The sequence below is a fragment of the Armigeres subalbatus genome, chromosome 3 (assembly GCF_024139115.2).
Source record: "Armigeres subalbatus isolate Guangzhou_Male chromosome 3, GZ_Asu_2, whole genome shotgun sequence".
NCBI lineage: Eukaryota > Metazoa > Arthropoda > Insecta > Diptera > Culicidae > Armigeres > Armigeres subalbatus.
Window position 1 is genome coordinate 24,024,448 of NC_085141.1, and position 16,254 is coordinate 24,040,701.

Here is a 16,254-nt window from a genome sequence, read left to right on the forward strand (position 1 = left end):
CTCGTTCTATTTTAATCATTGAACCTACTGATGATACTGAGGTGTGTTTCAATTGCTGCAATGGATAGAGGTAACTCTGTTGAAACTTTGTACACGGATTTCAGTAAGGCTTTCGATAGAGTTGACATCTCTTTATTACTCTTTAAGCTTCAGCGATTAGGTTTTTCGGAATATTTGGTTAGATGGATTGAATCATATCTTAGAGATAGAACACAGTTAGTGCGCTTCCATAATAAATTGTCTTCGCCAATTAAAGTTACTTCTGGTGTACCACAAGGATCACACTTAGGTCCATTATTGTTCATTCTTTTGTTAATGATATAACACTCATATTAAAACGCCTTAAGGTCCTTATTTATGTCGATGACATGAAATTGTACATGGAAATTTGTGATGATGCTGACTTAGCCGTATTTCAACAAGAAATTGACGATTTTTATAACTGGTGCTCAAAAACCTTCTCGATATAAACGTGAAAAATGTAGCATAATTTCATTTACTAGAAAGCAGATATTACAAAACATTGCCTGTAAGCTAGGCCAGGAACGAATTATACGATGCACAAAAGTGAGAGACTTAGGGTTATTATTTGGAGTCTAATTGACCTTTGTAGAACATTATAACGTCATTATTCATAAAGCACATAACATGCTTGGATTCATTAAACGTTTCAGTTATCATTTCAATGACCCTTACACGATAAAAACACTCTATGTGTCCTACGTCAGATCAATATTAGAATACTGTAGCATTGTCTGGTCACCCTATCAAGAAGTCCACTCAAATCGAATCGAATCAGTACAAAAACAGTTTTTGCTTTTTGCTCTTAGAAAGTTAGGTTGGTCAACCCTACCGCTTCCGTCATATGAATCTCGGTGCCTACTAATTAATATCGAAACACTTAAGAAAAGAAGAGAAGTTGGTTGTGTAACATTCGTTAATGGTTTAATCTCACATCAGATAAAAGCAGAAAGCCTTCTGTCAGGCTTGAACTTTTATGCACCTACGCGTACCTTGAGAAATCGTGACTTATTTCAACTAAATCTGCAACGCACATCCTATGCTAAAAATGGACCGCTCAACTCTATGATGAACATCTTATATATAAAAATGAAATGGTCTGTGTTCGTATCCGCATAGCTCGAAAACGGTTGGATGGATTTTCTTCATTTCTTCAGCAAATATGTTCGTTATCGTTTCCGACGGGTTTATATGATATTTCCTCATGCAAAAACCGAGAGAAAAGTTGAGTAAATCATGGAAAACTAAAACCAAGATTCGTATGGCAATTTTGCATGGGCAGTTAAGAACGCGTATTTTCGCCTACTATGCAGGACAACGTCTGCCGGGTCGACTAGTATATAATAAATATTGTGAGGTCATCGACATATCAATGTCTAACACGCTAGTGAGGAAAACAATGAATAGTATTGCATAATAGTTGTCTAGTGATTAAAACAGATAGTGTTTAAGTGAAACAATGTGTTTGTAGTCTACAATGCTTGACGAAATAAATAAATAAATAAATAAATAAATCTGAACAATCTAGAAAATGGACAAGAGACGTAGTCCTTCGTCGAGAAAAGGTTCTTATGCTGTTGGCTCAATACTGAAGACTTTTCTTCGTCTCTCTGGACGCTTCTCTCGTATTCTTACTTAATATTGCAAGATATGGTTATCATTGCTCCGGAAGGGTGGAAACGGTGTACCATGAACCGGTTTTCTCGCCTGTTTTATGCTGCACGGGAATGGTCGGTAGAAAACCGGCACATGTATCATGCATGTAGTTACCGTCGCAGGTACATCTCCTTAATGTATGTATTTTGAAAAAGAAGAAAAATCGCGTGAGAGAATTGCGATTATGCCTTTTTATTGCTGACGGAGAGAGCCGCAGCACGTTGTTGTCGATTGAACACCGTAGATAGAGCGCGCGAAGCGTGTCGGTCGAATGTGTGGTGACAACGCTCAGGCGTAAGTATTGGCTAACAACTCAACTGACTGATTGTGTGCGCCAGCGTCGAGTAGAAGTCAGGGGTTCGGGTCGGGGTGGCCCGCAGCTGAGCTGTAATCGACGGACTCCGCGCAAGCCAACTAATGACAGCGACGACCGCGACGTTGTGATGAGTAGCAGTGGAGTCACTGGCGCGGATGGACGTGTTTGGTGTTTGAAATTCTAACTTAACCTGACCCGGGTGGTTAACTGTTTGTGTTCTTTTAGCAACAACTGCGGTTCTGCGGGTTTCGATAACTGTAGAACGTTCCCTTGCCCTATGGATTCTGTGGCTGTGCAACAGCGGTTTTTGATGAATGGTTAATTCGAATAAATGGGACAAAATTGTTTTCGAAACAGAAGAGTCAGAACTAGTGCATACACTAACAGGTCGCGGTGGACCACACGAAGAGAGATAAAGAATACGAGAGCAAGAGAAGGAGAGCGAGTTGCAAGATAAGAGCAAGAAGCGCGGTGAACGTGGTTTGGGCGATTCGAGGGGGCGACGAGGCATCCTGCACCCCTGAAAGGGGTTACAGAACGGGGGGAATGTTTATAAATTAATATTAATTCAATCAACAAGAACGAGTGTGACGAAAAGGCTAGAAGAAGCGAGATCTGTCATTTGGGCAGTTAAACAACTCGAGCTTATAACTGAGAATCGCCAAAGTTTGAACGGTGCATGCGGGTCGGGGTTAGATGCAGCGTTTCATGGAGCAGATTCAAGTCTGGCAGTGGTTGGCAATGTGAATCCGAGTGAAGTGAATGCGATCGCAAACGGGTGTTCTTGCTGAGGCGTTTGCGCAAACGCACAATACGCATACGCATCCCACGTTTTGAACCCAAATGTGTCCCCTAATTGTGTCATGTTCAGAAACAATTTGTGTTTTGAGTGTGCAGAGTAGAGGTGAGAGATCGTTTGAAGTTTGTTTATTGCATTAGGTCATGCAGTGCCATTAAGAAATTATGAAACAAGGTTTATGCATTTTCCAAGGCTCAGAATATCAGTAAACCAATAAAACGTGATCAATCCAAAACTGCACTTCATTCGTCTCTGGTGTTTGTGATTGCTGACCGGTGGAAAATAAATAACGACAAAAAAAATACAAACTAACGAAGAGAGTACGAATGTGACTTTTTGTAGCATCACCATAACCAGCGTATGGAAGACGAGATCGGGAACGGATGCTGTAGGAGGGTAAGTTCGCTTCTTGGTTTCGCTCACACCGAACGACACCGCTAAGAATCAGTGTGTAAACGATCAAAGGAGCGTCCGGGTGGACGACGATCGGGCACGGGTGGGAGGCAGACCCTTGTGCAAAGATTAGCGCAAATACGCGCGGTTTGTGCATGGTCGCGCGGCGGGGTTATCGGCGGCAGACAAGACACATGCACACGTTTGCTACGGGTTTTGGGTTACGGTGCGCGTTGTTGAACGATCCGCTGTGTACTTAGACTGAGAGTTCACAGTAATAAAGTTTTATACTTGCTATTTATAGTAGGGTTCCGTTTTTGGCCACATACTTATTGAATTTGGTTTCCTGAAGAAAAGCAAACTTCATACAAGCTTAATATTAACTTTATTTTTTGGAGGAGTGTGCTGAAAAGCAATCGTTTGCTGATCTGGGAGGTCCTGGCACAATGAGGGAAATTTTTGACATGAAAAAATTCAAACATATCTAAAAACACGCTGCATCTAAGACATGAGTAGCACCACATTAAGTTGATTTTGCTGAAAACCGGCAAAGTTTTGCTGATTTTTTTTGTGTTGTAAATCCAGCAATTATTTCAACAAAAAATATTGCTGAGCAACCAGAAAAAGTATTTTACGAAAAAATAAAAGCAGATATGCTGAATTTTCAGCAAACATTATTTTCATGTTTGCTGATTAACCAGCAAAAGAATTCTTGGGGAATTTACGAAGGCATTTCTTATTTTGAACACTAATCCACAAGCTTTTCTTGATGGTGATCAATACATCATGACTGAAACTTTCTCGAGACATGAAAATGATCCATAACATTCAATAAATGAGGTTAAAAGACTATTATTCTTCCATTTACTTCCACTATTAACATTAATAGTGGAAGTAAATGGAAGAATAATAGTCTTTTAACCTTGTAGCATTTCCCCTAAGACGCTCTAAAAATAATTAATCATTCAATAAATGTACCAAACAAATCATACAATTGGAAATGTGTTGAACTTATGAATCGTTGTTTCGATCTATTGACAAAAAAAAAAACGTTTTGCCATCTTCAAAGGAATTCATGGAGAAATCTAAGAACTTGTTTGGGAAATCAATTAGGGATTTCCTAAATTCTTTCGAGAATTCCCTAGGAAAATCTTCAGGAGTGTATTTAAAACTACAAAATTACTAAGGATTTGTCAAAGCGATTCCTTGAAAAACTGCGACGGAATTTCTGGATCAATTTCCAAAGAAATTTCCGCATGGTTTTCCTAAAGAATCACCAAAATAGTGTTAGAATAAGAATTATTACTGTAAATCTTTAAATTATTCCTGGAGGAGATTCTAAGAAAAAATTCCGAAAGGATTTTCCAAAGGAATTCCTTGAGGAATTTTCAAATTATTACCAAGGTATTCTCGAATATAAGAGAAATAAGAGATTTTTAAGAATTCCTCAAAAGGATGCCAATATGCATCTCCAAATAAATTGCTGGATACATTCCCGAAGAAATTTTGATAGGAACTCCTTTTGATATTCGTCCAAGGGTTCCTTCGAAAAATTCTCTGGAAAGGCCAAAGGCCAAAGAAATTCATTGAAAACTTTTTCCATCTGCCAAGCAAGGCCTGATAATGGGGGGGGGGGGGAGATGGTGGCGTAAGGGCCGTGGCACCGGGCACTCACAAATCTTATGTACCAAAACCAACCATTTTTGTACATTTTGGGGCCCCCACAAGCTGTCGGCCCCGGGGCCCCCTTCCGGCTAAATCCGGCCCTGCTGCCAAGAAATAGAATTTCTGGAACTATCTATCCGAATTTTCCGAAAGAATCTCTCGAGGAAATTCCGAAAGAATTCTTGAATGCATGCCCAGAGTATTTAATGAATGACGGAAATTCCTCCAGGGGTTCCTTTCTTTAGGAACTCGTTCGGAAATTTCAAAAGGATTACTTGGAAAAATTTACGAGTAGGAATTTTTGAAGGTACGCCTTAAATGAATTTCTGGATGACCGAATTAATTCTTGGGGTATTTTTTACGAAATAATCTCTGGAGAATTTTCCGAACGAACTTTTGGATAAATTCATGAAACGTCACCTGGATGAAAACTCTAAAAAATTTCTTGCGAAATTTCCGAAGCAATCCCTGAAGCAAATTCCCAAGGAATTCTTGAGAATATCCGCAGAAGTATGAAGATAGATCGACTCCAATCCCGATATTTTTGTTTTTTTTTTCAGCATGAAGTCTTAATTCCAGATTCAGAGCAGGGTTTTTTTTACAATTGTTCGGATTTTCAAAAGAATTTCCGGAGAAATTTCTTAAGGCGTTCCTGAAGGAATTCTCGCCGTTTCTGATGTATTTTCCGAAGGAATTCCGGTACGAATTTAGAAATATATTTGAAAACTCTAATAGGTATTTGTTTAAAAATCCATTAGAAATTCTTTCGGCAATTTCTTCAATAATCCCTGCAGAAATTCATTTAGATTTTTTTTTCTCAAAAACTGGAAATGGAACTTTGGTTCTTAGTTTCCTTTCAAGAATTCATTCGGAATTTTTTTCTAAAATTTCTCCAACAAAAACCTCCACAAATTCTTTCGGGAACTCCTTAAGGAATAATTTATAAAATTCTCCCAGTAGTTCCTTTGAACATTCCTCCAGGGATTCTTTCGAAGAACCTCCCGGAAGGCCTTTGCAATTTTTTCCAGGATTTTTTTTAGTAAAACATTATTTGAAAGAATTTTGAAAGGAACTCTCGGAGTAATTCTTAAATGTAATTTCCAAAGGATTCCCAAAAAAATTCCGAGAAAAATTCCTTTTAGCATTTTTTCTCAGAATATCTCTGCTCAGATTTTTTTTTGGGAATCCTTCGGAAATTACATTCAAGAATTCCTCCTATTTTACTACAAATTGCAAAAAAAATCACCCAAGATCTAAAAAAAATCTGGAAGGTTTGCTAAAGAAATTCCGGAGGAATGATCGAAGGAATTTCTAAAAGCACTTTCGAAAGAATTCCTGGAGGAAGTTCGGGAGATTTTTCTGAGGAAAACTTTTAAGGAATTCCATGAAATGCATCTTAGTTTCCGAAGGGATTTTTTGTAGAAATTACTGAAGGAATTATTAAAATATGTTCTGACGAAATTCCTAAAGAAATTTCTAAATGTGTTACTAAAGAAATTTCGGAAGGAGTTCTCCAAAAGGGGTTTTTGAAGGAAATTCTAAAAAAAATCCATAAGAAATTTCCGAAGGATTTTCTAAAAGAATTTGTGAAGAAATTAGTAAAAGAATTCATAAAGGAATATCCGAATGAACTTTCGATTGTTTTAATAATTTTTGCCTTTCTCGTATACAAAGTATACGTAAAGGCTATATGATCGCTCCAAAAATGAACTTTTTATAAAAGGTTCGGAGACTCATACCGATCAACTAATTTCGACGAATTGAGGTGATGTCTGTGTGTGTGTGTTTTTTTATAGAGGAATAAAGGTAAATCTACATACAGACACCTGAAATTATCACTCAGGGAGTGGGGTTGGCGCGAAAGGCAGAAGCCCAGACCGCCGGACCCACTAAACCCACCCCTCTCTTCTAATGCCCTGTCGACCCCCGGGACTACCTAACAGTATTACTTCTGTGGGGGAAAGCAGTACTAAAGTACTCCTCCCAAAACGACACTTTTCACAGTGCCTCTCTTCGATGTTTTGTTCTACGTTTTGTTCACACGAAAGCGTTGAGCCCTTGAGCCCTTTATTTTTTCCTTGTGCCATTCAGTACCACACATATATTTCCTTTTTATTTTTAGAGTAATTTAGCTCTCAACGTACTCGCAAGCTACTCAGATAGTCCCCGGCGGCGGATCTATCCTACTCCGACAGGGAGTCCCACGACGGCGGAAGCTCCTTCGATACCGACGACCCGCATCCGTGGAAGGCTGTTACATTACCAACACTACACTTTCACCTGGTTAGCATGTTTATAGATCCGCTCAAGTCCTACGCACATTCTCACTTCAACGGGTGACCGGACGAGTGCCGAGGTCAGACAAAAGATTCCGGATGGAGATAGCTTCCGGTCCAGTGGTGCCTCGACGACCCGGAGCTGGTGCTGAGCCCGGCGGTGGGCCGAATTTGGTTGCCTTTAGCCATTCACCTCTCACCTTATTCATTGAGCCATTTAGCTCCCGCTCCGGTCGCGATCGCGAACGACTCGGATAGTCCCCTCCGACGAGAAGTTCCCCGAACCTGGATAGACCTACTCCGACGAGAAGTTCCCCGAAAGCGGGAGCTCCTCCGAAACCGGCCGTTTTGTCACGTTCTAAGGCTACGCGCGGTAGCTGGCGCTGGTGTTCCCATTCAACATCGACATATATATTCACGACTTACTCGGCGGAGTACTCATGATCCGCTATCCGTAGAGGCTGCCTGCTGCTGCTCTATTCGCCAACTTCGTTGTAGGATGTCAGCTATTCTGGACGTCGCTCTCCACTGTTCTGGGTTCTGGCACATTTTTTTTGACGATGTTATCGGTGGTAGTGTCCGTTCCACATGCTTCCAACATTGCACACCTCTCCGTTTCGAACCGGGGGCATATGAACAGAATGTGTTCAGCCGTTTCTGTCACGTCTGGGCATTGCGGACAGGCTGGAAAAACCACGTGTCCGAACCTGTGTAGGTACCACTTGAAGCATCCGTGGCCTGTTAAGAACTTGGTCAAGCCAAAGTTTAGCTCTCCATGAGGTCTGCTAATTCATGGCGACACACTTGGGACTAGGCGATGGGTCCACCTTCCCTTAGTCGAGTTGCCCCACTCTCTCTGCCATTTGGCTACTGTTGCTGCCTTGATATTCCTCCGAGCGTTATCGGTGCCCCTGATGGCGTAGCACTCCTCATCTCCCTCCACCACCAGTTCGATAGGCATCATGCCCGCGAGTACACATGCCGCTTCGCGAGATACGGTGCGGTATGCGCTGATGACTCTCAGGCACATTAGCCTGTGAGTACTCTCCAGCTTTCCCACGTTGCAATTTACACTCAGCGCCGATCCCCAAGCTGGACCTCCATATCGTAGTATTGAAACCGCCACGCTTGCCAGCAGCCTGCGCTTGCTGGAGCACACCATAGAGCTGTTCGACATCATCCTCGATTGTGCCGCTATCGCCGTCGACGTGACTTTTAAAGCTCAACTTATCGTCGAGCATCCCTCCCAATTGTTTCAGAGATCTCTTGGGATGATGTCGCAGCCGCCGACTCTAATTGTCGCCTGTTGAACTGATTTCCGGTTGTTAACGACTATTATCTCCGTTTTATGATGCGCCAGCTGGAGCTTCTTGCTGCGCAACCATTCCTCCACTAAACTGATCGAATACGCTGCATTCTATTCGACCTCCTCGATGGATTCTCCGTACACGGTCATGATTATGTCATCGGCGAATCCCACTAACTTAACTCCTGGTGGGAGCTTTAACCTCAGCACGCCATCGTACATCACGTTCCACAGCAATGGACCCAAAATTGATCCCTGTGGTACACCTGCCGTGATGGGGCCTTCGTCTGTCTCGTAGATCAATACTCGATTCTGAAAGTAACTTCCCAGAATCTTGTACAGCCCTACCGGTACTCCCAGCCGAAGTAACGAGTTCGCAATCTCCATCCAGCACGCACTGTTGAATGCATTCCGAGTATTATTACTGCGCAGTAACGTATACCACGCCGCTTGCATGCGATGGCGACCTTTGCAGTGTCAACCACCGATTTAATCCTCCACGTACGGCGACAGCCTGTTCAGGATCAACTTCTCCAGTAGCTTTCCTACCGTGTCTATTAGACAGATTGGTCTGTACGCTGAGGGGTCTCCTGGTGGCTTACCAGGTTCCGGTAACAGGACCAAACGCTGTCCGGGATTGTCCGCTCGCCCAGACACCTCTGCATGGCTAACCTAAACATCTCCGGATTAGTCATTATGGCTGCCTTCAACATCATGTTCGGGATCCCGTCCGGACCAGGTGCTTTACTCGGATCGAGAGACTTTGCCACCGTCATTAGCTCCTCTACCGTCACCCTCGCCACTGCTTCGTCATTTGCTCCTACCCTCGCTGCTGGCGGCCAATGGGTTGGGCCGTGGTGCGGGAATAGTGCTTCGATTATCGTCTTCAGCCTCGTTGGACATCGCTCGGGAGGTGCTAGTGCTCCTCTTGTTTTGGCCATCACCACCCTATAGGTGTCTCCCCATGGGTTCGAATTGGCGCTCTGGCACAGATGTCTGTGTGTGTTTGTGTGTGTATGTCTGTGCGCAAAACCCGCTAAAAAACTCATTCATTTTTTAAGCACTTTTTTAACCGATTTGTTCGCAACAAGTTGCATTCGTCGCAGAATCCTAGCCTATTGTTTCCTATTGAAAATTGGTCATATCGGACTATGAACTCAGAAGTTATGGCCAAAATACTATTTTTATAACTCACGAGAAAGGCTCCAGGTGGACGCTAGGTGGATTAATCTGGGTTTTCTTTCGAAATCTCTATCCAGATTGCTATCAGAAATCAAGGTGGGTGTGATCCTTGATTACAATCAAGAACAAAAATTACAAAAGCATAAGGATTACTACTTCTGGCCACGCCCATCTTCACCGTAACTTGGGATGGAAAGAAAGTCTATATGTAGTACTAACTTAATGAGAGGTCTACGACTCAGCGATACCCTCATAAGTATCACGGAGTTGGATATCGGGGAAGGTATTCGTTGGGTCAGGATTTGCCTGTAGTTGACAATGTGACACACCACGCAAAGGTGTCTACCCAGCGTTACAGGGAAGAAACTTCCAAATGAATTTCTGGATTTACTCCGAAGTATTTTTAGAGGATTTTCTGAACAAATCGTTGGAGGAAAGTCCGAAGATGTCCAATGTTATTTTATGCAAAAAATCAAGAATGTCGGAAATTCCTTCAGGATTTTATTTGGAAGTTCCTTTACGAATTCTTTTAGGAATTCCTCCGAAAATTTGCTCAGTAATACCTCTGAGAAAACCTTCGGAAATTCCTTCAGGAATACCTATGGAAATTGTTTTAGGAATCAAACATTGCGCTTCTGTTACAGGTTAAGAAGACTCCCGCAATGCATATGAGCAATTCTCTGGTAAATCACGATTTCTTTTCAAGATTTTAATTTTATATTTTTTGATTACCCTGAAATTTCGAATTTCCGTAATTTGTGCAATGGGATGAGTCTTGGGATGAGTTGTATTCTTATGAATCTCTTTACAGTTTCACAAGTTGTGTTCAATCGCGAAGCAGTAGCCACTAGACCACCGAGCTCGTCGTTAACTATAGAGAAATCTGGAGATGTATAAAAAAATGTACAAGAATGGAATTCATACGGAAGTCGACTGCGGATTTCAGAAGAAGGCTATAATGCTCAAGGCGGTCATAAAGTCGTTGGTCTTTATACGCACTTGGGCGCCGATAATTGGAAACGAATCGAGTGGTGGGGAATATTGCAAGAGTGCCAGATAAATACCGAACTGTTATGTTGTATGTGATACATGATAATTTTTTGAACAGATAAGTTCAACAATTTCCACAAATAACAGTCGGAGCCGGCTAAGTTACAGCGGAAACGTAGAGTCGTTAGGAAGAGGCTTGCATCGCCTATTCGGTCCGCTGTTCTTTCATTTTTTTCTCCTCATTACAAATCTGTGTCGCTTTTTTGTGCATTTGTGTATTCAAATGAGCGAAGGCGGTCCATCTCGTTGCTGCGTAGACGGTTGGCTGAACACAACATTCACTCAAACCTCGACAGACGATTTCACGCGACTGTAGCTCGCCTGTGGGTGAGGTTTTCAATGGGACGACGCGACGACATGACGTTGTGGCTGAGGAGTAGGCAAGTAGCACGTTTGTGTTGTTTGTACGTACCCTCTGTGAACTTAAGCCAGATCAAAGGGGAAAAAATCAGAGCAATATTGAGACATTCAAGGTTGGCGTTTCGAGCGAAAGCGGTCATGCCGAGAAGCAGCTGTTGACATCTTGCGATCGGAATCATCTCCTTCTCCTTTGAAATCTTTCTTTTTCTGCGCTGCTATCTTGTTTTGGTGGGGACTCTGTAATGTGTTAATTCAGGCTGACCTTGGTGGGAATTCTGAGACTTATTGCATCTGGTAGAATGGAATTGGGTGCCATAGGAAGGCATTCACGCTGATATGAAATGCCATACTGGGAGTCAACCTATTTGTAGTTTACTAACAGTGACTAATGACTGTGACAACGCGGATATCTGAGGAGGTCAATGTACTATTCGCTAAGTAGTCAATGGGTGCCATTTAATTAGGATTTGTTTTGTTAGGAAAGATCAATTTTGATGCATTAGTGAACAATACTGTTATTATATGTTATGTATGGCTGTAGATTTAATCAATTGGTTCAAGCATTATTTGCACATTGTCCAATTAAACTAATGCTGTTATTTATAGATAGAGTTCTATATAAATTGTATATGATTTATTTGATTGATATAAAAACAACAGACACCTAGATAAGATTAAGAAAGGTCAGCAATACTGACAGACAATGTAAAATGACAATGTAAAAGCGAACGAACAAAATGAAAGCTCGATAAGACGACCCACTGATCTACTAACATGTGTACATATATATAAATAGTATGGCTCATTCAGTTTGTAAAATTTAGAACTCCTTTCAGCACAAGTCAAATGATCTCAGTTTTGTAAAAGCGCAGAACACATAGACGGTACATGGTACAACTCGCTACTTACCAATTATTGGAAAGGAGGAGAAAAGAAGTACATATGTAATTCGGTTAAGCTTTTGGAATCATGAACCAGTTTCAACGAAAATTAGAATATGTCTTTTCTTGCTCAAAACGACGAAAATAGAGATGAGAAGGTCATAGTAAAAACGTTCTTATAGGAACGACTATTCGGGTGCATCTCTTCGGTTTTATGTGTAGGATTATTGTTAGTAGGAGAAAGTGAAGTCTTTGTTCAAATCAAGATTCTCTGATAAGAGAAGTAATCTAAGCATCCGCTATACTTGAATGTTGCCAAATACGCCAAATACAAATTTGATTTTCGACTGGTTTAGAACGGAGAATGAATAGATGAAGTTTTAAAACTCGTACATTTTCCTAAATACCTACTGTCACGTGGTTTGCGTTTGCGTGGTCACGTTTGCGTTGCGTTTGACAGATTTCCCATACGAAAACTGTCGAACGCATCGCAAACTATAGGATACGTGAGTGGGGCTCTTAACTCTTACCTTTGCATCCCCAACTTGTTTTGCGCACTCAAATTTGGATGATGTTTTTGCTCTAACTAATTCAATTTTTGACCGATTTGTTCGAAATTTTTAGACACAAACCGGTAATTGTCATAGGGTCGATAGATTGGACATGTCGCTCAACGGTACCGGATTCGAACGGAATTCCAGTGGGGTCTGTCGGAAGGCCATTTAGGACATTTTTGATTTTTTGTTTGTAATTCGTACAAAAATCGTCTTTTCATTCCCGTATCATGGGGAAAACTTTGTTTGCGATGCTTCTGATGGCCAGTTTTAAGTACCCTGGAATCGTTCCTGGACTCTAGCTGGGGACATACACACTTAGTTTTTAATTTTGGAGCTCTTCAAAATCCGAACAGCCGTGTGCCCAGCAAAATAAAAAACTAATATCCCGTCAAAAATGAGGTTTGTTAGCTGGTTTTATTTTTTTATTACCAGACTAAGGCCGGAGTGGCCTGTGCAATACATAAAAGTCTTCTCCATTCAGCTCGGTCCATGGCTGCACTTCGCCAACCACGCAGTCTGCGGAGGGTCCGCAAATCGTCCTCCACCTGATCGATCCACCTTGCCCGCTGTGCACCTCGCCTTCTTGTTCCCGGATCGTTGTCGAGAACCATTTTCACCGGATTACTGTCCGACATTCTGGCTACGTGCCCGGCCCACCGCAGTCTTCCGATTTTCGCGGTGTGAACGATGGATGGTTCTCCCAACAGCTGATGCAACTCGTGATTCATTCGCCTCCTCCACGTACCGTCCGCCATCTGCACCCCACCATAGATGGTACGCAACACTTTCCTTTCAAAAACTCCCAGTGCGCGTTGATACTCCACGAGCATCGTCCAGGTCTCGGGTCCTTAGCGAACTACCGGTCTTATAAGCGTTTTGTTGATAGTCAGTTTGGTACGGCGTCGAACTCTATTCAATCGGAGCGTCTTGCGGAGTCCAAAGTACGTACGATTTCCAGCCACAATGCGCTTCCGAATTTCTCTGCTGGTATCGTTATCGGCGGTCACCAGTGATCCCAAGTACACGAATTCTTCAACCACCTCGATTTCGTTACCACCGATAGAAACTCGTGGTGGGTGGCTTACATTGACCTCTCTTGAGCCTCTTCCTATCATGTATTTCGTCTTCGACGTGTTGATGACTATTCCAATCCGTTTAGCTTCGCTTTTCAGTCTGATGTAGGCTTCCTCCATCCTCTCAAAGTTGCGTGCCATGATATCAATGTCGTCGGCGAAAGCAAATAACTGGACGGACTTCGTGAAAATCGTACCACTCGTGTCAATCCCTGCCCTTCGTATTACTCCCTCCAAAGCGATGTTGAATAGCAGACACGAAAGACCATCACCTTGCCGTAACCCTCTACGCGTTTCGAAGGGACTCGAGAATGCCCCTGAAACTTGAACTACGCACATCACCCGATCCATCGTCGCCTTGATCAACCGTATCAGTTTATCCGGAAATCCGTTTTCGTGCATTAGCTGCCATAGCTGGACCCGATCGATTGTATCATATGCGGCTTTGAAGTCGATAAATAGATGATGTGTGGGCACGTAGTATTCGCGGCATTTCTGCAATACCTGACGTATGGCGAACACCTGGTCTGTGGTAGAGCGTTCACCCATAAATCCTGGCTGGTACTGCCTCACGAACTCTCTTGCAATTGGTGTTAGTCGGCGGCATAAAATTTGGGAGAGTACTTTGTAGGCGGCGTTCAGCAATGTGATTGCGCGGTAGTTGCTTCAATCCAGCTTATCGCCCTTTTTGTAGATGGGACACACTACACCTTCCATCCACTCCTGCGGCAGAACCTCATCCTCCCAAACCTTGATAATAACCCAGTGTGGCGCTCTAGCCGGAGAGCTTCACCACCGTGTTTAACCATGAGATCATAGAGGCGACTACTTCAGTAGGATTCGATGGCAGCTGCAAGGGGGACCCATGAGCTATGTCTACTCCAGTTTCAAGAGGTAGGGGCGCCGTAGGCGCAACGGGAGACCCCTTCGCAAGTAGGGGTCTAGCGAGGTCTCCTCTCACTAGGGAGGAGAACGGTGTTGAGGCAGTAGCTGGTTTGCACGGGACCAGCACTACCCCAGCAGGAGGGTTGACAGCCAGAGCGATGCTCAGGTAGTCAACACACCAGGCGAGCCTCTAACCGGTATCCGGTTAGTCGCCAAGCAGCTCGATGAGATCATCGAGTTCACGAGCGGTCGAAATAATATCAGCAAGGATCTGAAACAGAAACTTCTGGTACTTCGACAGTCGGTTCAAGCGGTAAAACGCGAACACGGCACGCTCACTAGGAGGAGGTTGGAAGCGAGAAGGGGCAGGACCCTTCTCCTTCCTTGGAGGAAGGCTCCGACGCAAGAGGTGATTGGTACCACCCCGAGTGTCGGCGAAGGAGAGACTGCGGCGCGCTCCAAAAGCGCCCGGCAGCAGTCAGAAGGTCGGTCCGGTAACGTTAAGCGGCGCCTTACTGTTACGGACAGCGGTACGGTCGAATCCGATAGGGCGCCCGATCGTCGAGAGAGGGCACCCAATCAGGCGAAACCACGAGGAAAGGGCAACGGTGCGGCCCAGGCTACTAAACCCAAGGGTGATGGTAGCCAACCTGCGACGACTGCTCAGCGGACCGAAAATCCCTGGCAGCTCGTTAGCAGATCTAAGAGGAGGAGAGGTCCTCACCCCGCAAGGAAACTTAGGGACAGAGGCGAAGCCTTGTTGGTCAAGACCGACAAAGAGAGGTACGCCGACGTTCTTAAGACCATGCGAGGTGCCGAAAAACTTTCGACACTGGGTGAGGACGTGCGAAGCGTCAGACGCACCAAGGCAGGCGAACTGATCTTGGTGCTGAAGCGTGGAGCAAAGGCGAGCGGTACCGCCTATAAGAGGTTGGCCCAGGAGGTCCTGGGTGAGGGAGTGGAAGTGAGGTCTCTGGGCACCGAGGTGACCCTCCGGTGTAAACAGCTGGATGAAGTCACCGAGGCAGAGGACCTCATTTCGTCTTTAAGGTACAGTGCGATATAGAAGTCGAGCGGTCTTCTATTCGTCTTAGAGGTGGACCTTTTGGCACGCAGGTAGCTTGGTTCAAGTTACCGGTAGCGGACGCCAAAAAGGTCCTGGCGGTCGGGAAACTGAAGGTTGGATGGTCAATATGCCCAGTAAGCATATTCCAGCCACCTTTAGTCGAAAAGTGTTTTAGGTGCTTCGAATCTGGTCACAAGTCATGGGCCGGATCGAAGTAACCTGTGTCGTCGTTGTGGAGAGGAGGGACATTTTGCGCAGGCCTGCGATAAAGCACCAAGGTGCCTTATCTGCGCTAGTAGGAAGCAAGCCCGTAACCATGTTATGGGTGGACCTACTTGTCCCTTCGGTGGTGGCAATAAGAAATCGCCGTGCGGGTAGCACAGCTGAATCTTAACCATTGTGCTACTGCCCAGCAGCTGCTGTGGCAGTCGGTCTCTGAGTCAGAGACCGACGTCGCTATTCTTGCAGATCCGTACCGTGTCCCTGTCAATAATGGAAACTGGGTCGCGGACGACTCCAAGATGGCGGCGATCTGCACAACAGGCCGGTTTCCGGTCCAAGAGGTCGTACACACACCTGTCGAAGGTGTCGCCATAGCTAAGATCAACGGGGTGTTCTATTGTAGCTGCTATGCCCCACCACGGTGGCCAATAGAGCAATTCACCCGGATGGTCGATAGGCTATCGTCCGACCTTGTAGGTCGGAAGCCGGTTGTCATAGCATGGGAATTCAATGCTTGGGCGGTGGAGTGGGGAAGCCGCTGCACCA

General features: G+C 44.0%; 1 protein-coding gene across 5 annotated transcripts in view; it reads left to right on the plus strand.

The window, feature by feature from the left end:
- The first annotated feature begins 2,123 nt into the window (after positions 1 to 2,123).
- The window catches only part of LOC134219152 (high affinity cGMP-specific 3',5'-cyclic phosphodiesterase 9A), a 782,997-nt gene continuing 768,866 nt past the window's right edge, over positions 2,124 to 16,254 (plus strand). For 3 of the 5 annotated variants that reach the window (XM_062697847.1, XM_062697854.1, XM_062697852.1), the window contains exon 1: positions 2,124 to 3,188. The gene's annotated coding sequence lies outside the window, so the exon portion shown is untranslated. The remainder of the gene's footprint in view (positions 3,189 to 16,254) is intronic. The other 2 variants (XM_062697851.1, XM_062697853.1) reach the window with 2 other exon arrangements.